Genomic DNA, 21,893 nt, shown 5'->3' with positions numbered 1-21,893 from the left:
TAAAGGAAATGTGGTATGTATGTATATGTATATATATATATATATATATATATATATACACACACACACACACACACATGTGTATACATATATATACACACGTGTATATATATATGTAATGGACTATTATGCAGCCATGTAAAGAGTTGGAGTTTCTGGTAGTGTTCTCTGGTCTTTTCTAGTCTTTGTTGCTTTTGGTCTTTTAAATTTTTTTTCCATCATTTCTCCCCTCAGAGAGTCCCCCTTAAAATTTCTTGCAGGGCTTCTCCCCTCAGAGAGTCCCCCTTAAAATTTCTTGCAGGGCTTCTCCCCTCAGAGAGTCCCCCTTAAAATTTCTTGCAGGGCTGGTTTAGTGGTCACCAACTCCTTTAATTTTTGTTTGTCTGGGAAACTTTTTATCTCTCCTTCTATTTTGAATGACAGCCTTGCTGGATAAAGAATTCTTGGCTGCATATTTTTCTGATTCAGCACATTGAAAACTCCTGCCACGCCTTTTTGGCCTGCCAAGTTTCTGTGGATAGGTCTGCTGCGAAACTGATCTTCCTTCCCTGCAGGTTAAGGACTTTTTTTCCCTTGTTTTCATGATTCTTTCCTTGACTGAGTATTTTGTGAATTTGACTATGATATGCCTTGTTGATGGTCGGTTTTTGTGTTATTAAAGAGACTGTCTTTTCCCCATTGTATATTCTTATCATAGGCTAATTGACCATATAAGCATTCATTTATTTCTGGACTCTCTATAATGTTCCATCAATCTATGTATCTGTTTTTGTGCCAGTGTTTTGGTTACTGTACTATACTATAGCTTTGTAGTATAGTTTGAAATATGGGAGCATCATAGCTTTTATCTCTATTCTTGTTTGTCAAAATTGCTTTGGCTATTTGGGGTATTTTATGGTTCCATAGAAATTTAAAGATTATTTACTTTAGTTCTATGAAAAATGCCATTGGTGTTTTGATAGGGGGTGCATTAAATCTTTTGTTTACTTTGGGTAGTATGGACATTTTAACAATATTCTCTGAATCCATGAGGATGGCATATCTTTCCATTTATTTATATTGTCTTCAATTTCTTTCATCAGTTTATTATAGTTTTTAAGGTATACGTCTTTTGCCTCCTTCATTAAAGATATTCTTTAGTGTTTTATTATTTTTTATGCAAATGTAAATGGGACTGTTATCTTAATTTTTCTTTCTGATAGTTTGTTAGTGTATAGAAATGCAACACACTTCTGTATATTGATATTGTATCCTACGACTTTACCAAATTCATTTGTTAGTTCTGATAGGTATTTGGTGGAGGCTTATAGTTTTCCATGTCATTTGCAAATAGTGACAGTTTTACTTTTTACTTTCCAATATGGATGTCTTGTATTCCTTTTTCTTGCCTAATGCTGTGGCTAGGATTACCAATACTATGTTGAATAAAAGTAACAAGAGTCAGAAATCTCATGTTGTTCCTTACCCTAGAAGGAAATCTTGCAGCTTTTCACCATTATTATGCTAGGTATGCATTTTTCATATATGGCCTTTATTATTTTGGGGTATATTCCCTTATACCCCCTTTGTTTATAGTTTTTATCATAGACAGATGTTAAATTTTATCAAATGATTTTTCTGTATCTATAGAGATGGTCATATGATTTTGAATCTTTGTTTTGTTAATGTGGTGTATCAATTTGCGCATATTGAACCATATTTGCATCCTTGAAATAAATCCCACTTAATCATGCTGAATAATCTTTTTAATGTATTGTTTAATTTGGTTTCCTAATGTTTTGTTGAAGATTCTTGCATTTATATGAATCAGGGATATTGGCCTATAGTTTTCTTTTTTTGTGGTGTCTTTGTCTAGTTTTGGTATGACCCTTAATAGGATGAGTTTGGAAGCAGTACTTAATCTTCAATTTGTGGGAATAGTTTGAGAAAGATAGATATTCAGTCTTTCAGTTTTAGGTAGAATTCACCTGCGAAACTGTCTGTTCCCTGACTTTTGTTTGTTGGGAGTTTTGTGATCACCATTTCAATTTCATTTCTAGTAATTAGTCTGTTCACATTTTGTATTTCTTCCTGATCAGTCATGGAAGATTATATGTGTGTAGGAATTTGCCCATTTTTTCTAGGTTTTCCAATTTGTTCGTTTATAATTGTTTGTAGTATTCTCTTTGATCATTTGTATTTTTGTGCTATTGATTGTAACTTCCTCACCTTCTGATATTATTTACTTGGGCATTCTCTCTTACTTTTTCATGAGTTTGGCTAAAGATTTATCAATTTTGTTTATTTTTTCAAAGAACCAGCTCTCCGTTTCATTGATCTTTTTTACTGTTGTTTTTTTAAGTTTCTATTTCATTTATTTCTGCTTTGATCTTTATTATAGGCATATTTTAGATATATTATTGTTTTGGTTTCAGACCACTGCGATTAAAAATTGTAATAAAAAGAGTCAAATGAAGGTTTTGGTCTCCCAGTTCATAGAAAAGTTGTTATGTTTACATTATACTATAGTCTATTAAGTGTGCAATAGCATATGTCTAAAAAATGTACATACCTTAATTTAAAAAAAAACTTTATTGCTAAATAATGCTAACCATTATCAGAGCTTTCAGTGAGTTTTTATCTCTGGTGACAGACCACCATATCAAATATAATAATAATTAAAATGTTTAAAATATTGCAAGAATTATTAAAATATGATAGACACAAATGAGCAAATGCTGTTGGAAAAATGGTAGACTTACCTGATGGAAGGTTTCTACAAACCATCAATTTGTTTAAAAAAATGCTGTATTTGTGAAGCACAATAAAGTGAGGCACAACAAAATGAAGTATGCCTATGTTTTCTTCCTTCTACTAAATTTGGGCTTTGTTCTTCTTTTTCTAGTTCCTTTAGGTGGAAGGTTATGTTTCTTATGTGAGATTTTTCTTGTTTTTTGAGGTGGGCCTGTATCACTGTAAACTTCCCCCTTAGAACTGCTTTTTGCTGTGTCCCATAGATTTTGGAAAGTTCTGTTTTAATTTTCATTTGTCTCAAGGTATTTTTTGACTTTTCTCTGTAATTTTTTCATTGACCCATTTGTTGTTTAGTAGCATGTTGTTTAATCTTCATGTATTTGTGTTTTGTCAGTTTTCTTCTTATAATTGATTTCTAGTTTCCTAGCACTATGTGAAGAAAATATTCTAGATGTGATTTCAGTACTCTTAAATTTGTTGAGATTTGTTTTATGGCCTAACATGTGATCTATCCTGGAGAATGTTCCACATGCCTTTGAAAAGAATGTGTGTTTTGCTGTTTTTGAATGGAATGTATTGACTCTATCTGTCAGTCTGGTCTATTGTGTCATTCAAAGCCAGTATTTCCTTATTATTTTCTGTCTGGATGATCTATCCATTAATGTAAATAGCATGTTAAAGTACCCTACTATTATTGTAATACTGTCAGTTACTCCTTTTATTTCTGTTAATATTTGCTTTCTATATTTAGATTCTTTTATGTTTGATGCATATTTACCATTGTTACATACTCTTGTTAGATTGATCCCTTTATCATTACATAATTCCCTTCTTTGTCTCTTCTTACAGTATTTCTATTAAAGTGTATTTTGTGAGAAATAAGTATTACTGATCCAGCTTTTTTTTCTGCTTTCATTTGCATGAAATATCTTTTCCCATCCTTTTACTTACAGTCTGTATGTGTCCTTAAGTCTGAAGTGAATCACTTGTAGGCTGCATATAGATGGGTCTTGTTGTTTTTTTTTTTTTTTAATTTATTTAGATACCTTGTGTCTTTGATTGAAGCATTTAGTCTAGATACATTTAAAGTAATTATTAATAGGTATGTACTTATTGCCATTTTGTTTGCGGGGGAGGGGGTATTTTTTGTTTCTTCCTTCTCTTTTTCTCTTCCCTTGTGATTTGATGACTTTTTTTTTAGTATTATGCTTGGATTCATTTTTCTTTATTTTTTGTGTCTCTATTATAAATTTTTGGTCTCTCGTTACCATTATGTTCAGATATAACAACCCATGTTACCTGGCAGTCTATTTTAATTAATTAATTAATTAATTAAAGTTACTTTCAATTCATTTTTGTTTAAAATCTTTTCTTTGTCAAAACACTTATTTTAGTTACAACAAGGAAAATACAAATAGAATTGATGAAGCATTTTAAAATCAATAAAATCCTATAATATATATTACAATACAGAATCGTTGTTCTGGGCTCCAAGAAATGTTTGTATGTAGTTCTTTTTCTTTTCTCCTATCCCCTATTTCACCCATCTCCATACTCACCTCCCCTCTAGTAAGCATCAGTTCATTCTCTATAGTTAGGAGACTTTGTCTCTTTCATTCTCTTTTTTTTCTCTTTGTTCATTTGTTTTGTTTCTTAAATTCCACATATGAGTGAGAGCATATGGTATTTGTCTTTTTCTGACTAACTTATTTCACTTACTTTATACTATCTAGCTCTATCCATGTTGATGTGAATGGCAAGGTTTCATTCTGTTTTATGGCTGTGTAATATTCTAGTGTGTGTGTGTGTGTGTGTGTGTGTGTGTGTGTGTATGTATGTATATTTATACACATGTAAAATTATATTCTTTAGCTCTATCCATGTTGTTGCGAATGGCAAGATTTAATTCTTTTTATGGCTGAGTAATATTCCATTGTGTATATGTGTGTGTGTTTGTATATATATTTATATATATGTAAAATATGTATGTATATGTATATATGTATATCCATACCACATTTTCTTTATCCATCTATTGCTCATCGATACTTGGGCTGCTTCCATCCATAGTTTGGCTCTTATAAATAATGCTACAATAAACATAGGGGTGCATGTATTCCTTTGAATTAGTGTTTTTGTATTTTTGTGTAATACCCAGTAGTGTGATTACTGGATTATAGGGTAGCTCTAATTTTAACTTTTGAGGAACCTCCATACTGTTTTCCAGAGTGTCTGTATCAGTTTGCATTCTCACCAACAGTGCACAAAGGTTCTTTTTTTTCCACATCCTCATCAACACTTGTCTCTTGTGATTTTGATTTTAGCCATTTTGACAGGTGTGAGGTGATGTCTCATTGTAGCTTTGATTTGTATTTCCCTGATGATGAGTGACGTTGAGCATCTTTTCCAGTGTTTGTTGGCCATCTGTATGTCTTCTTTGGAAGAATGTTTATACATGTATTCTGCCCATTTTTTAATTGGATTATTCATTTTTTGGGTGTTGAGTTTTAGAAGTTTTTTTTATATATTTTGGATACTCTTTATCAGATATGTCATTTGTAAATATCTTCTCCCATTCTGTAGGCTGCCTTTTAGGTATGTTAATTGTTTCCTTTGCTGTGCAGAAACTTTCTATTTTGATTAAGTCTCAGTAGTTTATTTTTGCTTTTATTTCCCTTGCCTCAGGAAATATATCTAGAAAAATGTTGTTATAGCCAATGTCAGAGAGATTACTGCCTGTGCTCTCTTCAAGGATTTTTATGGTTTCAGGTCTCACATTTAGGTCTTTAATCCATTTGAATTTATTTTTGTGTATGGTGAAATAAAGTCATCCAGTTTCATTTTTTTTACATGTTGCTGTCCAGTTTTCCCAACATCCTTTGTTGAAAGAACTGCTTTTTTCTTTTTTCTTTTCTTTTTTTTAATGTTTATTTTTGAGAGAGAGAGAGAGAGAGAGCACAAGTGGGGAGGGGCAGAGAGAGAGACAGACAGACAGACAGAATCTGAAACAGGCACCAGGGCCCGAGCTGTCAGCACAGAGCCCGATGTGGGGCTCAAACGAACTGCGAGATCGTGACCTGAGCCAAAGTCCGACGCTTAACCAACTGAGCTCCCCAGGCACCCCTTATTTTCTTTTTTAAAGTTTATTTATTGATTTTCAGGGGAGAGAGGGGCAGAGAGAGAGAGAGAGAGAATCTCAAGCAGGCTCTGTACTATCTATCAGCACAGAGCTGGACGTGGGACTCAAACTCATAAACCACGAGGTCATGACCTGAGCCAAAATCAAGAGTTGGGTGCTTAAACAAATGATCTGCCCAGGTGCCCTGGGACTGTTTTGTTTTGTTTTGTTTTGTTTGCTTTGTATATTCATTTTACCTTTGTTGAAGATTAATTGATCTTATAATTATGAGCTTATTTCTGGGTTTTCTATTCTGTTCTATTGATCTGTGTCCATTTTTATGCCAGTACCATACTGTTTTAATTATAACCTCTTTGTAATATAACTTGAAATCTAGAATTGTGATACCTCCAGGTATGGTTTTGTTTGTTTGTTTGTTTTTTGGTTTTTTGTTTTTGTTTTTTCCAAGATTGCTCTGGCTCTTTGAAGTCTTTTGCAGTTCCATGGCATGCATGGCAGAATGATATGCTAAAATGGCTACCACCACTGTCTCAGTTTCCAAGGAGATGCCTAGCACCCTTCTACCTCTATGGCAGGTACTTTAAGATTAGTATGTAGATCATCTTCATCTATGATCTAGGCACTTTCAATTTGGTAATTTTGTGCTGATATCTGGGTTGAATGTGTTTGCACATGAACACTGTAGGGGTGGGTTTCCCTTTCTGTATAGTTTTGTAATTTTCCTGGATGTATTCCCCATTGGTTTTCAAAGTTAGATATTTTGGTGAATCATCTCCTGTCCTATGTAGTATCTGAGTACTGGGGTGCCTCAGGGGAACTTGAGTCTCTTGCTCCTCAGGGAAAAATTCTGTACCTGTGAGATCCCACCTGACTGTGGAACAGTCTCTGGAGTGTGTTTTTTTGTTGTTTCTGTTTTTGTTTTAACAAGACCATATCTCTTCTTCTACCCATCTCAGTGTTGTCCCTTATTATGGAGGTGCTGTTCATCTGGTTTCCAGGTCATCTTTGAAGGGAATTATTTTGTATCTAGTTGCAGATTTGTTATGCTTGTGGGAGAAGGTGAACTCAGGATCTTCCTACACCACCGTTTTGAACTTTATGGTGAATTTTGAATTTTGATTTTTTTCTTGGGCTAGTGATATGTGATATTGATACTTTTTCTGATCCTGGTCAGCAGCAGTGAGCTACAGCTCCTAGTCAGTCATGTAATTTCTCAGGTAGACAGCGAATATACTTACAACCCATATAACTATTCTGTTTTTTCACTTTCATTACAGCATTCAATAAATTACCTGAAATATTTAATACTTTATTGTAAAATAGGCTTTGTGTTAGATGATTTTGCCAAAATGTAGGTATGTTTAAGGTAGGCTAGGCTAAACTATGATGTTTGGTAGTTCAGGTGTGTTAAGTGCATCTTCTATTTAGTATATTTTCAACTTACAATGGGTTTATTGGGATGTAACACCACCATAAATTGAGGAAGATTCTGTACTTTCAAACACTGTTTTTTTATATTAATTAATTTATTTCAAGAGAGGCGGGGGGCAGAGAGAGAATCCCAGGCAGGCTCCATGCTGGCAGTGTAGAGTCTGATGCAGGGCTCAAACTCATGAACTGTGAGATCATGACTTGAGCCAAAATCAAGAGTTGGACCCTGAACTAACTGAGCCATTCAGGCACCCCTGTACTTTAAAAATCTTTAACTTACATACTCTCCAAAAATCATCTCTTTCCTAGAATGCTGCCAAAGAGATTGTCTACTTTTGTTTTCCCAGAACTAAGAAGCATTCAGTTTCTCTGACTCCCAATTACCTCTCTTCTAGGTCACCTTTATTCAACTTCAGTTTTTTTCTCCTTTATTTTACATAATTATTTCCTGTCTTCATTCACATTAGATATATAGCCACTCATCAATTTGCTCATCAAATAAAGAGCCATTCTGATGTGTTTGAAGTAGTTCTCTTCAGAGGGTAGTGGACATTGAACAAACAATCACAGGATTCTCATGGTAAAATTAGTAATCATATAAAATTATGAGTTTAAAAGTATAAGATAACTAGACATAATAAAGCAGAATGAATTTAGTATCCTGGAAGATATAAGATGTCTCTCTAAACCTGAAATTCTGATGATAAAAATATTTAATAAAGAAGGTCCAACCACCCTGTGCCAACCTTTTAACATTTGGTGATATTTTCTTCAAGATAAGCGTATCTCTTATATAATATTAAATGGTTATAATATGTGTATGTATATATACAGATATGTAATTATGATCATAATTTCTTAATTTTTCATTATAGAACATTTCAAACACATACAAAAGTAAAAATAATAGTATAATGGATCTTCTATGTAGCCAGAGCCCATTTTCATAACTAACATTTCATGGCTCATCTTGTTTCATCTCTGTGACACCTATTCCATTCTCCTACATATTTTTTTTAAAGCAAACCCAGACATCATATTATTTCATCTGAAAATATTTTAATCATATGTAATTTTATAGTTCATTTTTCATCATATTATATATATATATATCAACATTTCCCCATGGAATTAAATATTTTTTGGAAAACAAATACAATGGATGCATAATTACATTGTGTGGATTTAGTATAATTTAACAATAACTCTATCGTTGGATACTTAGCTTGTTTTCAGTTACAACATTCATTGAAAATCTTTGTTCACAGCATAAGAGACTGTTAAAAACTGAGAACAAACTGAGGGTTGATGGGGGGTGGGAGGGAGGGCAGGGTGGGTGATGGGTATTGAGGAGGGCACCTTTTGGGATGAGCACTGGGTGTTGTATGGAAACCAATTTGACAGTAAATTTCATATATTAAAAAATAAAAAAAAAATAAAAAAAAAAAAGAAAATCTTTGTTCACAAATATTTATATTAATTTCTTTTTAAAATTTTTTATTTACTTTTTAAAATTTACATCCAAGTTAGTTAGCATATAGTGAAACAATAATTTCAGTAGTAGATTCCTTAAAACCCCTTACCCATTTAGCCTATCCCCCCTCCCACAACCCCTCCAGTAACCCTCTGTTTGTTCTCCATATTTGAGTCTCTTCTGTTTTGTTCCCCTACCTGTTTTTATATTATTTGTTTCCCTTCCCTTATATTCATCTGTTTTGTCTCTTAAAGCTCTCATATACATGAAGTCATATGATTTTTGTCTTTCTCTGACTGACTAATTTCACTTAGCGTAATACCCTCCAGTTCCATCCACGTAGTTGCAAATGGCAAGATTTCATTCTTTTTGATTGCCAAGTAATACTCCATTGTGTGTGTATGTGTGTGTGTGTGTGTGTGTGTGTGTGTGTGTGTGTGTGTGTGTACACCACATTTTCTTTATCCATTCATCCATCGATGGACATTTGGGCTCTTTCCATACTTTGGCTATTGTTGATAGTGCTGCTATAAACATGGGGGTGCATGTGTCCCTTTGAAACAGCACACTTGTATCCCATGGATAGATGCCTAGTAGTGCAATTGCTGGGTCGTAGGGTAGTTCTATTTTTAGTTTTTTGAGGAACCTCCATACTGTTTTCCAGAGTGGCTGCACCAGCTTGCATTCCCACCAACAATGCAAAAGAGATCCTCTCTCTCTGCATCCTTGCCAACATCTGTTATTTCCTGAGTTGTTAATGTTAACCATTCTGACAGGTATAAGGTTGTATCTCATTGTGCTTTTGATTTGTATTTCCCTGATGATGAGTGATGTTGAGCATTTTTTCATGTGTTGGTTGGCCATCTGGATGTCTTCTTTGGAGAAGTGTCTATTCATGTCTTTTGCCCATTTCTTCACTGGATTATTTGTTTTTTGGGTGTTGAGTTTGATAAGTTCTTTATAGATTTTGGATACTAACCCTTTATCTGACATGTCATTTCCAAATATCTTCTCCCATTCCATTGGCTGCCTTTTAGTTTTGCTTATTATTCCCTTCACTGTGCATAAGGTTTTTATTTTGATGAGATCACAACAGTTCATTTTTGCTTTTGTTTCTCCTGCTCTAGAGACGTGTTGAATAAGAAGTTGCTACAGCTAAGGTCAAAGAGGTTTTTGCTTGCTTTCTCCTTGAGGATTTTGATGGCTTCCTGTCTTACATTGAGGTCTTTCATCCATTTTGAGTTTATTTTTGTGTATGGTGTAAGAAAGTTTTCCAGGTTCATTCTTCCGCATGTCGCTGTCCAGTTTTCCCAGCACCACTTGCTGAAGAGACTGTCTTTATTCCATTGGATATTCTTTCCTGCTTTGTCAAAGATTAGTTGGCCATACGTTTGTGGGTCCATTTCCGGGTTCTCTATTCTGTTCCATTGATCTGAGTGTCTGTTCTTGTGCCAGTACCATACTGTCTTGATAATTACAACCTTATAGTAAAGGTTGAAGTCCGGGATTGTGATGCTTCCTGCTTTGGCTTTCTTTTTCAAGATTGCTTTGGCTACTCGGGGTCTTTTCTGGTTCCATACAAATTTTAGGATTATTTGTCCTCACTCTGTGAAGAATGCTGGCATTATTTTGATAGGAATTGCGTTGAATATGTAGATTGCTTTGGGTAGTATTGACATTTTAATAATATTTGTTCTTCCTTTCCAGGAGCATGGAATCTTTTTCCATGTTGTTGTGTCTTCTTCAATTTCTTTCATAAACTTTCTGTAGTTTTCAGTGTATAGATTTCTCACCTTTTGGTTAGATTTATTCCTAGGTATTTTATGGTTTTTTTGTGCAACTGTAAATGGGATTGATTCCTTCATTTCTCTTTCTGTTGCTTCATTGTTAGTGTATAGGAATGCAACTGATTTCTGTGTTGACTTTATGTCCTGCCACTTTGCTGAATTCATGAATCAATTCTAGCAGTTTTTTGGTGGAATCTTTTGGGTTTTCCATATAGAGTATGATGTCATCTGCAAAGAATGAAAGTTTGACCTCCTTCTGGCCGATTTGGATGCCTTTTATTTCTTTGTGTTGTCTGATTGCAGAGGCTAAGACTTCCAATACTATGCTGAATAACAGTGGTGAGAGTGGACATCCCTGTCTTGTTCCTGACCTTAGGGGGAAAGCTCTCAGTTTTTTCCCCATTGAGGATGATATTAGCGTTGGGTCATTCATATATGGCTTTTATGATCTTGAGGTATGCTCCTTCTATCCCTACTTTCTTGAGGGTTTTTATCAAGAAAGGATACTGTATTTTGTCAATTGCTTTCTCTGCATCTATTGAGAGGATCATATGGTTCTTGTCCTTTCTTTTATTGATGTGATGAATCACGTTAATTGTTTTGCGGATACTGAAACAGACCTGCATCCCGGGTTAAATCCCACTTGGTCATGGTGAATAATTTTTTAATGTATTGTTGGATCTGGTTTGCTAATATCTTGATGAGGATTTTTGCATCCATGTTCATCAGGTCCTTAGTTCTCCTTTTTAGTGGGGTCTCTGTCTGGTTTTGGGATGAAGTAATGCTGGCTTCATAGAAAGAGTTTGAAAGTTTTCCTTCCATTTCTATTTTTTGGAACAGCTTCAAGAGAATAGGTATTAACTCTTCCTTAAATGTTTGGTAGAATTCCCCTGGAAACCCATCTGGCCCTGGACTCTTGCTTTTTGGCAGATTTTTGATTACTAATTCAATTTCCTTACTGGTTATGGGTCTGTTCAAATTTTTTATTTCTTCCATTTTCAGTTTTGGTAGTTTATATGTTTCTAGGAATTTGTCCATTACTTCCAGACCACCCATTTTATTGGCATAATTGCTCATAATATTCTCTTATTATTGTTTTTATTTCTGCTGTGTTGGTTGTGATCTCTCCTCTTTCATTCTTGATTTTATTTATTTGGGTCCTTTCCTTTTTCTTCTTGATCAAACTGACTAGTGGTTTATCAATTTTGTTAATTCTTTCAAAGAACCAGCTTCTGGTTTCATTGATCTGTTTTTTTTTTGTTGTTTTTTTTTTGTTTTTTTTGTTTTGTTTTGTTTTGGTTTCGATAGCATTATTTTCTGCTCTAATCTTTATTATTTCCTGTCTTCTGCTGGTTTCGGGTTTTACTTGTTCTTTTTCCAGCTCCTTAAGGCATAAGGTTAGGTTGTGTATCTGAGATCTTTCTTCCTTCTTTAGGAAGGCCTGGATTGCTATATACTTTCCTCTTATGACTGCCTTTGCTGCATCCCAGAGCTTTTAGGTTGTGGTGTTATCATTTCCATTGACTTCCATATACTTTTTAATTTCCTCTTTAGCCCATTCATTCTTTGGTAGGATGTCCTTCAGTCTCCAAGTATTTCTTACCTTTCAAAATCTTTTCTTGTGGTTGATTTCGAGTTTCATAGCATTGTGGTCTGAAAATATGCATGGTATGTTCTCGATCTTTTTGTACTTACTTAGGGCTGGTTTGTGTCCCAGTATATGGTCTGTTCTGGAGAACGTTCCATGTGCACTGGAGAAGAATGTATATTCTGCTGCTTTAGGATGAAATGTTCTGAATATATCTGTTAAGTCCATCTGGTCCAGTGTGTCATTCAAAGCCATTGTTTCCTTGTTGAGTTTTTGATTAGATGTTCTGTCTCTTGCTGTGAGTGGGGTGTTGAAGTCTCCTACCATTACGTTATTACTACTATTATGGTGTTACTATCTCCTACTATTATTGTATTAGTATCGATTATGGTATGGTATTACTGTTCTTTATGTTTATGATTAATTTTATCTTTGGGTGCTCTCACATTTGGCGCATAAATGTTTACAATTGTTAGGTCTTCTTGGTGGATAGATCCCTTGACTATGATATAATGCCCTTCTGCATCTCTTGATACAGTCTTTGTTTTAAAGTCTAGATTGTCTGCTATAAGTATGGCTACTTTGGCTTTCTTTTGTTGACCATTAGCATGAAAGATAGTTCTCCATCCCCTTAATTTCAATCTGAAGGTGTCTTGAGGTCTAAAGTGGGTCTCTTGTAAACAGCATATAGATGGATCTTGTTTTCTTATCCATTCTGTCACCCTTTGTCTTTTGATCGGAGCATTGAGTCCACTGACATTTAGAGTAAGTACTGAAAGATATGAATTTATTGCCATTATGATGCTTGTAGAGTTGGAGTTTATATATATGTATATATGTATATATATATATATTTTTTTTTTTCTCATATTTTCTCCTCTCAGAGAGTTCCCCCTTAAAATTTCTTGCAGTGCTGGTTTAGTGGTCACAAACTCCTTTAATTTTTGTTTGTCTGGGAAACTTTTTATCTCTCCTTCTATTTTGAATGACAGCCTTGCTGGATAAAGAATTCTTGGCTGCATATTTTTCTGATTCAGCACACTGAATATATCCTGCCGCTCCTTTCTGGCCTGCCACGTTTCTGTGGATAGGTTTGCTGCAAACCTGATCTGTCTTCCCTTGTAGGTTAGGGACTTTTTTTCCCTTGCTGCTTTCATAATTCTCTCCTTGCCTGAGTATGTTGTGAATTTGACTATGATACGCCTTGTTGATGGTCTGTTTTTGTTGAATCTAATGGGGGTCCTCTATCCTTCCTGGACTTTGATTGTCTGTGTCTTTCCCCAGGTTAGGACAGTTTTCCACTATGATTTGCTCACATAACCCTTCTACCCCTGTTTCTGTCTCTTCCTCTTCTGGGACCCCTATGATTCTGATGTTGTTCCTTTTTAATGAGTCACTGAATTCTCTAATTCTTAAAGCGTGCTCTTTTGCCTTAATATACCTCTTTTTTTGTGCTTCATTATTCTCTATAATTTTATTCTCTATATCCCTGATTCTCTGTTCTGCCTCATCCATTCTTGCCACCGCAGCATCCATCCGTGATTGCAGCTCAGAGCATTTTTAATTTCATCCTGACTAGCTTTTACTTCTTTTATCTCTGCAGAAAGGGATTCTAATCTATTTTCGACTCCAGCTAGTATTCTTATTATCGTGATTCTAAATTCCGGTTCAGACATTTTGCTTGTATCTGTGTTGGTTAAATCCCTGGCTGTCCTTTCTTCATGCTCTTTCTTTTGGGGTAAATTCCTTCGTTTTTTCATTTTGAAGGGAGAAATGGAATTAATGAGGTAGAAAAATTGAAATTAAAAAAGTTAAAATTAAAAAAATATTAAAATTAAAAAATTACACACACACAAATCAAATATATTATGCTAGATCCTAGGTGTGTTTTCGTCTGGGTGTTGAAAGTGGTTTGACAGATTAGAGGGGAAAAAAGGGGGGGGGAGAAAAAAAACAGGAAATTGAGAATTTGAAAAAATGAATACACTGAAGTAGACTAGAATGAGATGATTGGAGTAAAATAGAATTTGAAAAAATATACACAAAAGTAAAGAATATAGTAGAAAAAGTTAAAGTATTTTTAATAAAAATTAAAAATAAAAGTGATTTTTTTCTTTTTCTGTATTCAAGAAAAAGAAAAGAAATAGAAAAGAGAAAAAGATAAAAAAGAAAGAAAAGAAAAAAAAAAGGAAATCGTTTGAAAATTTGAAAATGTGTATACACTGTAGTAGCCTAAAATAAAATTATGGAAGTAAAATAGAATTTGAAAAAATTTACATAAAAGCAAAAAATATAGTAAAAAATTTAAATAAATGTATCTTAATAGAAATTGAAAGTAAAAATGAAGTTTTTCTTTTTCTGAATTCAAGAAAAACAAAATAAATGAAGGAGAGAAAAAAAGAAAAAAAAAAGGAAATTGAAAATTTTAAGAGGTGAATACACTGAAGTAGACTAAAATAAAATGATAGAAGTAAAATAGAATTTTAAAAAATTTATGCAAAAGTAAAAAATATAGTAATAAAAATTAAGGAAAAATATTTTTAAGAAAAATTGAAAATAAAAATGCATTTTTTCTCTTTCTGTATTCAAGAAAATGAAAAGTGTAAAAGAGAAAAAAAGAAAGAAAATTGAATAGATGGACCTGTTTACAGATTGAAGTAGGACTGAAATTACTTTGTTTTCCCCTAGAAGTCAGTCTATGTAGCTCTTTATAGTCCATAAACTAAGCTGCCGGTGAGATTTGTGTTCTTGAAGAGTGAATTTGGCCCAGTTGGGCGGGTCTCAGTGTAACATCGTTGCTCTCCACTAGATGGCGCTGCTAGCCTACTGGGGTGAATTGTTGCAGGGCTCCTAGGTGCATATGCGCATGCGCAGGAGGGGTGAAAATGGTGTCACCCAGCTACCCAGTCTTTTCTCCCGGATCAGCAATCGTGCACCTCTCCTCTGTTCGGCTCTCGTCCACTCCCCGCCTTTTCACTCTGTGACCAGGCCCCAGGCAGCACCTCCCTCCTGAGTTTTGTCTCAGATGCGGCTGTTTTCTCTGGCTCCTTACTTCTAATGGACTGTGGCTTTGACCCTTTCCGCCCCTCTGTGGGAGGGTCTCACTGAGCAATGGCCAAATGAGCAATGGCTGAATGTCAGCTGCGCCCAGGAACGCTTGCTGGACCCTGCTGCTGCCGGTGCCCCGAGACTGAAGCCAGGTGCCAGCCTGCCCCAGAAAATGTTCGTGAAACAGTGTAGCAGCAGCGTTTCAGGGATTATGGAAAATCACAACACACATCTGGCACCAGGCTTCACCTTTAATGACCTTGCTCCAGCACCAGCTAATGTGGCCATTTTCTGGGGTCTGCTGGGACCAGGTGACTTCAACAGTCTCTGCCAAATGTCCTTCCAGCAGTGGAACCGCTTTTCCCCGTGTGCCCCAAGAACCTCTCAGACCCCACTCTGTTCCTGGGGATTCCCCTTTCCCACCAGAGCACTGCCAGTTATTGAGCTGCGGAGTTGCAGCCTTTGTGCTCCTCTTGTGTACAGTCTTAATGGAATTTAAACCCTCTCCTTTTTCCTTTCTCCCTTTTTAGTTTAGTCCCTGCGTCTGTTTCCAATTTTCCACTTTCCCTCCAGCTGCTTTTGGGGAGGGGTGCTTTTCCTGTATTCTCCTCCCCTCCCCAGTCTCCATCCTCTCTCTGCCCGCAAAAGCGGCTCCTTACCCTCTGCGGCTTCTTGCTCCCCAAATTCACTTCTGTTGCTGCGTACTTGCTGAATTCTGTAGTTCAGGTTGTGCAGATTGTTGTGTTAATCCTCCAATCAGTTTTCTAGGTTAATCCTCCAATCAGTTTTCTAGGTGTGTAGGATGGTTTAGTGTTGGTCTGGCTGTATTTCATGGATGCGAGACATGCAAAAAACTTCCATGCTGTTCTGCCATCTTGGCTCCTCCCCCTTATTTTAATTTCTGACCATTCCCCTTGAATAGAATTTCTAAAAACGAAGCTGTAAGCATATTAAAGGTATTTGATGCCAAATGCAACAACTTCTGACTGGTGACTATTCTTTAATTTTTGAAACTTTGAGAAGCAAACGGAAACTGTGTAAGTAATCTTTAAAATTTCCAGTAAGATGTAAAAGTTGTTTCAGTTGTTTCTTATAATGGATAGACTTTCCTAAATTGCTCATAATCCATTAAAATCAATAGTATAATCTTGAGCATGATGTCTACAGATTTAATTCACAATGAATAGTTAGTATGGAAGTGTCTTCTTTTGGTTATATTCTGAAATCCATTAGTGTTGGCTGAATATTTTAAAAATTTTCTGAAATATTTTGTCTTTCATTTTATACAATCATCCTAAATATTTATAATGTAATACCAGAAGTAATTTTCCAGCTTCTCTCTGTACCATTCAGATTCTCATTAAAGTTCTGTGTTAGGATCCATAGATTGAGAATATGAAGAAATTTAAAAAATGGAAGACAGTTATAGAAATAATGAAGGGCTAGAAAACAAGATCATTAAAGATGGATAAAATAATTGTATTGATTTAATCTGGAGAAGAGAAATCTCAGGAACTTATGTGAATTACAGAAGACATTATAATAGTTTACAATGTGATACTGCCTGGTACACATTGTAAACACCAATAGGAAAATTATAGTTGGTTCTGCATTTTGAGTTTAGATGTAGCCTCTGAGTTTATTGATCTTCTGGGTTGTTCTTTATTTCACTAATTTTTGATTCTATCTCTATGCTTTCCTTCCTTTTATCCTTTTAGGGTTTACTGTTATTCTTGTTTCAATTTCTTGAGTTGGCTGCCTAACATACCCATTTTCAGTCATTTAAAAAATAATTTCTAACATAAATAGTAAAGGCTCAATATTTTCCATTAAGTAATATTTAGCTATTGTAATTTCATCCAGGTTTTTCCATCTATGTGTTATCTAATTTACATTAAGAAATTTTCCCTTGCTTCTAATGCTAATTGGAGTAAGAGTTCTATTTCTTGAGCCAGGCTGCTAAGGACCACAACTGAGCTCTACCACTGTGTGTGTGTGTGTGTGTGTGTGTGTGTGTGTGTGTGTGTGTGTTTATTTAACAATTTATTCTCTTTCTGCCTCAGTTTTATTCATATGTAAGTCATGGAGTTATCATAGCAGTAGCTACCTTATATGGTTTTATGAAGATCACATGTGCTGACATAGTTACATGTGCTGACATAGTCAAAATACTTAGAAAGGTGCCCAATATTAGCAAGAAGCATATTTGTTAGTTATTGTTATTTGTTCAGAACATTTTTATTTTTCAACTTTTTTTTTTTTTTTTTTTTTTTGGGACAGAGAGAGACAGAGCATGAACGGGGGAGGGGCAGAGAGAGAGGGAGACACAGAATCGGAAACAGGCTCCAGGTTCCGAGCCTTCAGCCCAGAGCCTGACGCGGGGCTCGAACTCACGGACTGCGAGATCGTGACCTGGCTGAAGTCGGATGCTTAACCGACTGTGCCACCCAGGCGCCGTGGAACATTTTTAATTTCTAATTTAATATCATTGTGGTCAGAGAATGCAGGCTATATAATATTGAAATACTTTCTTTAAAAGACTTAATTTTTCAAAGCAGTTTTACCTTCACAGCATATTTGAGAGGAAGGTACAGAGATTTCCCATATATACCATGCCCCTACACATGCATAGTCAACCCTGTTATCAATATCCCTATCAGAATTGTACATTTATTACCAAGGATGACCCTGCATTGACACATCATAACCGCCTAAAGTCCATACTTTACCTTAGGGTTCACTCTTGGTATTGTACTTAGGTGTTGGGACAATTATATTATGACATATATTCACTATTATAATATCATACAGTTTTCATCGCCCTAAAAATCCTCTGTGCTCTGTCTGTTCATCCCTTCCCTACACATCTCTGTAAACCACTAATCTTTTTATTTCCTCCATATTTTTTCCATTTCCAGAATATCATATAATTTGGATTAAATAGTATATAATCTTTTTAGATTGGCTTTATTATTTTAGTAATAAGCACTTAGGCTTCCTCCATGTATATGCATGGTTTGATAGCTCATTTCCTTTTACTATTGGATAATATTCCATTGTCTATATGTACCATAGTTTACCTGTTTACCTACTGAAGGGCAGCTTGGTTGCTTCCAAGTTTCGTCAATTATGAGTAAAACTTCTGTAAACATCCATGTGGTTTTTGTGGGAAAATAAATTTCTACCTCTTTTGGGTAAATACCAAAGAGTGTGATTGCTGGATTGTATGTTAAGAGTATGTTTAGTTTGGTAAGAAACCACCAAATTATCTTAATGTGGCTGCATCCTTTTGCATTTCCAAAAGCAGTAGTATGTGCGAGTTCTTGTCCATGTCCTCATCAGCATTTGGCATATGTTGATTCTTCAGATTTGCTAAGATTTGCTTTGCTTCATGGTTTAATGGGTGGTTAGTTGTGTGAATGTTCCATGAATGCTTTATTCAGTATATGTCTTCTGTAATTGGATGTGAAATTCCATATTTGTTTATTAGGTTAAGCCTAATCATGTTGTCCAGATCTTACATATTCTTACTAATTTCATGTCTCCTTAATCTTTAATTACCCAAAGAGGTATGTTACAATTTCTCATGGTGATTGTAAATATGCCAGCATCTTATGATTCAGTTAATGTTTTAAATGTTTTGTGTTTATGTTATTGAGGTTATGAAAATACAGAATTGTAATTCCTTTCTGATATTCTTTTTTTCATTATCTGATGGGCATCTTTGTTCCTAGTAACTCCTGTAAGTCTTAATGTCTTTTTTGGTTTGAAGTAAAAGTTGTATTTTTTTACATTTTATTTTATTTATTTTTATTAAAAATTTTTTAATGTTTATTTTTGAGAGACAGAGAGACAGAGAGCAGGGGAAGGTTAGAGAGAGGGAAACACAGAATATGAAGCAGGCCGCAGGCTCTCAGCTATCCGCACAGAGCTCGATGTGGAGCTCAAACTCATGAACCACGAGATCATGACCTGAACTGAAGTCTGACGCTTAACTGACTGAGCCACCCAGGTGCCCCAGTATTGTTTAGATTTTAAATTTATCATTCTATTATTTAGTATTTGTTTTGTAAGTCTTCTTCTACGTCTTTCTTTGAATCTGTGTTCCTTTTTATAGTTTTCTCTCATAACATAGACCTGAATTTAAAAAATTCTAAGTATGTCCTTCTTTGTTTAGTTTAATTCTGTTACTATAACTTAACACTTGTTGATATATTTAGAATTTTTCCTGTTTTCTGCTTTTAGTTTACAGTTATTTTTCTTTGTTTTATAGTAAATTTATGGTAAAGCTTTCAAACATTTAAATGCATGAATCTTAAGTGTACATTTTCTGAGTTTTGATAAGTGCATAAATGTATGTAACCCATGACCTCAGATAGTTTCAATTTCCAATATCCCTCTTTCCAGCAGTTTTGTCCCACTTCTCCAGAGACAATGACTTTTCTCATTTTTTTCCATCATAGATTAGATTTGCCTGTTTGTATTAGTTCATATTAATGGCATCGCAAGATATGTCCTTTTTTTGTATAAGGCATCTTTTACTCCACATGAGGTTTGTGATATCCATCCATGTTGTTGTGTATACCAGTAGTTTCTTTTTTATAAGAGGATGCTAGCATACCACAATTTGTTTAAACATTTGTCTCTTGATTGACCTAGGCTGTTTCCAGGTTTTGGTTATTATGAATGAAGGTGCTACTTATATTTATGCACAAGTCCTTCTGTGGAACATACTTTTATTTCTCTGAAATAAACATGTAGGAGTGGGATTATTTGATCATAGGGTAGATTTTTTTTTTTTTTTTTAGTTTTATAAGAAACAGACTTTTTTCCCAAAGAAGCTGTACCAGTTTTACTATTTCAACAAATGTATGAGACTTCCAGTTACTGGAATTTAAGCCTTTGGTAAATGTGTAGTGGCATCTCATGGTGGTTTACTTTTCATTTTTGTAATGATTGTATTTTTGAGTATCTTTTCATGTGGTTATTGGCCATTCACATATCTTCCTTTGTAAGTCTCTGTTAAGATATTTTCCTAGTTTTTATTTTATTTTATTTTTTTAATCTTTGTTTTTGAGAGAAAGGATCAGAACATGAGTTGGGGAGGGGCAAAGAGAAAGGGAGACACAACATCTAAAGCAGGCTCTGGGCTCTGAGCTGTCAGCACAGAGCCTGACATAGGGCTCGAACACACGAACCACCAGATCATGACCTGAGCCAAAGTTGGACGCTTAAGCAACTGAGCCACCCAGGTGCCCCATTGCTCATTTTTAGTTTTTTTAAAATGTTTTTATTTATTTTTGAAGGACAGAGAGAGACAGAGCATGAACGGGGGAGGAGCAGAGAGAGAGGGAGGCACAGAATTCGAAGCAGACTCCAGGCTCTAAGCTGTCAGGGCAGCTTAGAGCCCAATGTGGGGCTTGAACTCACAAACTATGAGATCATGACCTGAGCCAAAGTCAGATGCTTAACCGACTGAGCCACCCAGGCACTCCCCCCTGCCCCCACCGTTGCTCATTTTTAAATTGGGTTGTTTTTCTTGTTATTATTAAGGTTTTTTAAAAAATGCTTTTATCTTTGCCTTCCTCCTGTTGAATTGTTAGCATTTTCATGTTATTTATCTCTTAAACAATTTGATGGAATAGATATTATTATTTACATTTTAGGTATGAAGAAACTATGGCCTGTGCTACGTAAGTGACTTACTCATAGTCTCATAAAGTCTCATAAGTAATCAATGATAGGACCCTGATACAGGGATGTCTAGCAACAAAACTTTTGGTCTTTTACTACATAATAGTTCAAATAATACTATGGGACTTCATGTGAGAGAGGGGTTTCCGTGGGCTGGGGTGGTTAAGATAGTAAGTGAAAATGACGGATTTTTGAGGAATGACTAAAATTTAGATAACTATCTGTTGTGTAGTGGTGGTGAGAGGTATGGAGATTTATAACAGTACCTTCATGTAAAGGTAGCTACATACCTTAAATGTAGTGATAACAGAAAGACAGACCAGAAAGTGACCTTGAAGTTCTAAATTTATTTGAGGTTACAAACTTTAACAAGTAATTGCCAAGATGTTTCAGTGCATTTCAAATTATAAGAAATACAATTTTCTTCTCTGTTTTGAAATATTACTCTGTGTTCTCTACTGCTAAAATGGTTTGGCTCCCACACTGTGAATTAATAAAGTATTGATTTTGCTTAATACTATTGTTTAATGGGCATTTGAAACAAATTGGGTACTACCATTCTTGAAGTAAGTTGGGTCAAGTTTGGGACCTCAGGATATTTTAACTTGAGAAATTAGGACAACTTCTGTGATTATAGAACAGCTGGAATGGTAGGGCATTTGAGTTAGCTCAGTTTGGTGGGTGAATTCCTGAGAGAGATTCTAGAAGAGATTCAAAGACCTGTCAGAAGTACACGGGAGAGAATCATATAAATGTATAAAGTTCTGTGGATTTAGTGGCCTATAAACAAGGTTACTTGCTCTTTTTTTTTCTGTTTATTTAATGATAACCCTCTTTCCCCATTTTAAAGCAGTACAAGAATTTCTCCTTTGGTAATTTTGCTTTATAGTTACCCATCTGGTTAGTATTGCATGCTCCAAACTAGTAAGTAGTATAACTAAAGAAAAATACAGTTTAAATCTTTCTGTTTATATGAATGAAACTAACTTAAACTTAAGC

General features: G+C 35.0%; 1 protein-coding gene across 3 annotated transcripts in view; it reads left to right on the top strand.

Annotated features, from left to right (window-relative positions):
* CTNNA3 (catenin alpha 3) overlaps positions 1-21,893 on the top strand; it is a 1,799,646-nt gene that overhangs the window by 426,822 nt on the left and 1,350,931 nt on the right. The gene's annotated exons all lie outside the window — the stretch shown is intronic.

This window comes from Panthera pardus, unplaced genomic scaffold (assembly GCF_024362965.1).
Source record: "Panthera pardus isolate Hobbes unplaced genomic scaffold, ASM2436296v1 HiC_scaffold_22, whole genome shotgun sequence".
Taxonomy (NCBI): domain Eukaryota; kingdom Metazoa; phylum Chordata; class Mammalia; order Carnivora; family Felidae; genus Panthera; species Panthera pardus.
Note: the sequence above shows the minus strand (reverse complement) of the source record. Positions and strands in the feature narration are given on the sequence as shown.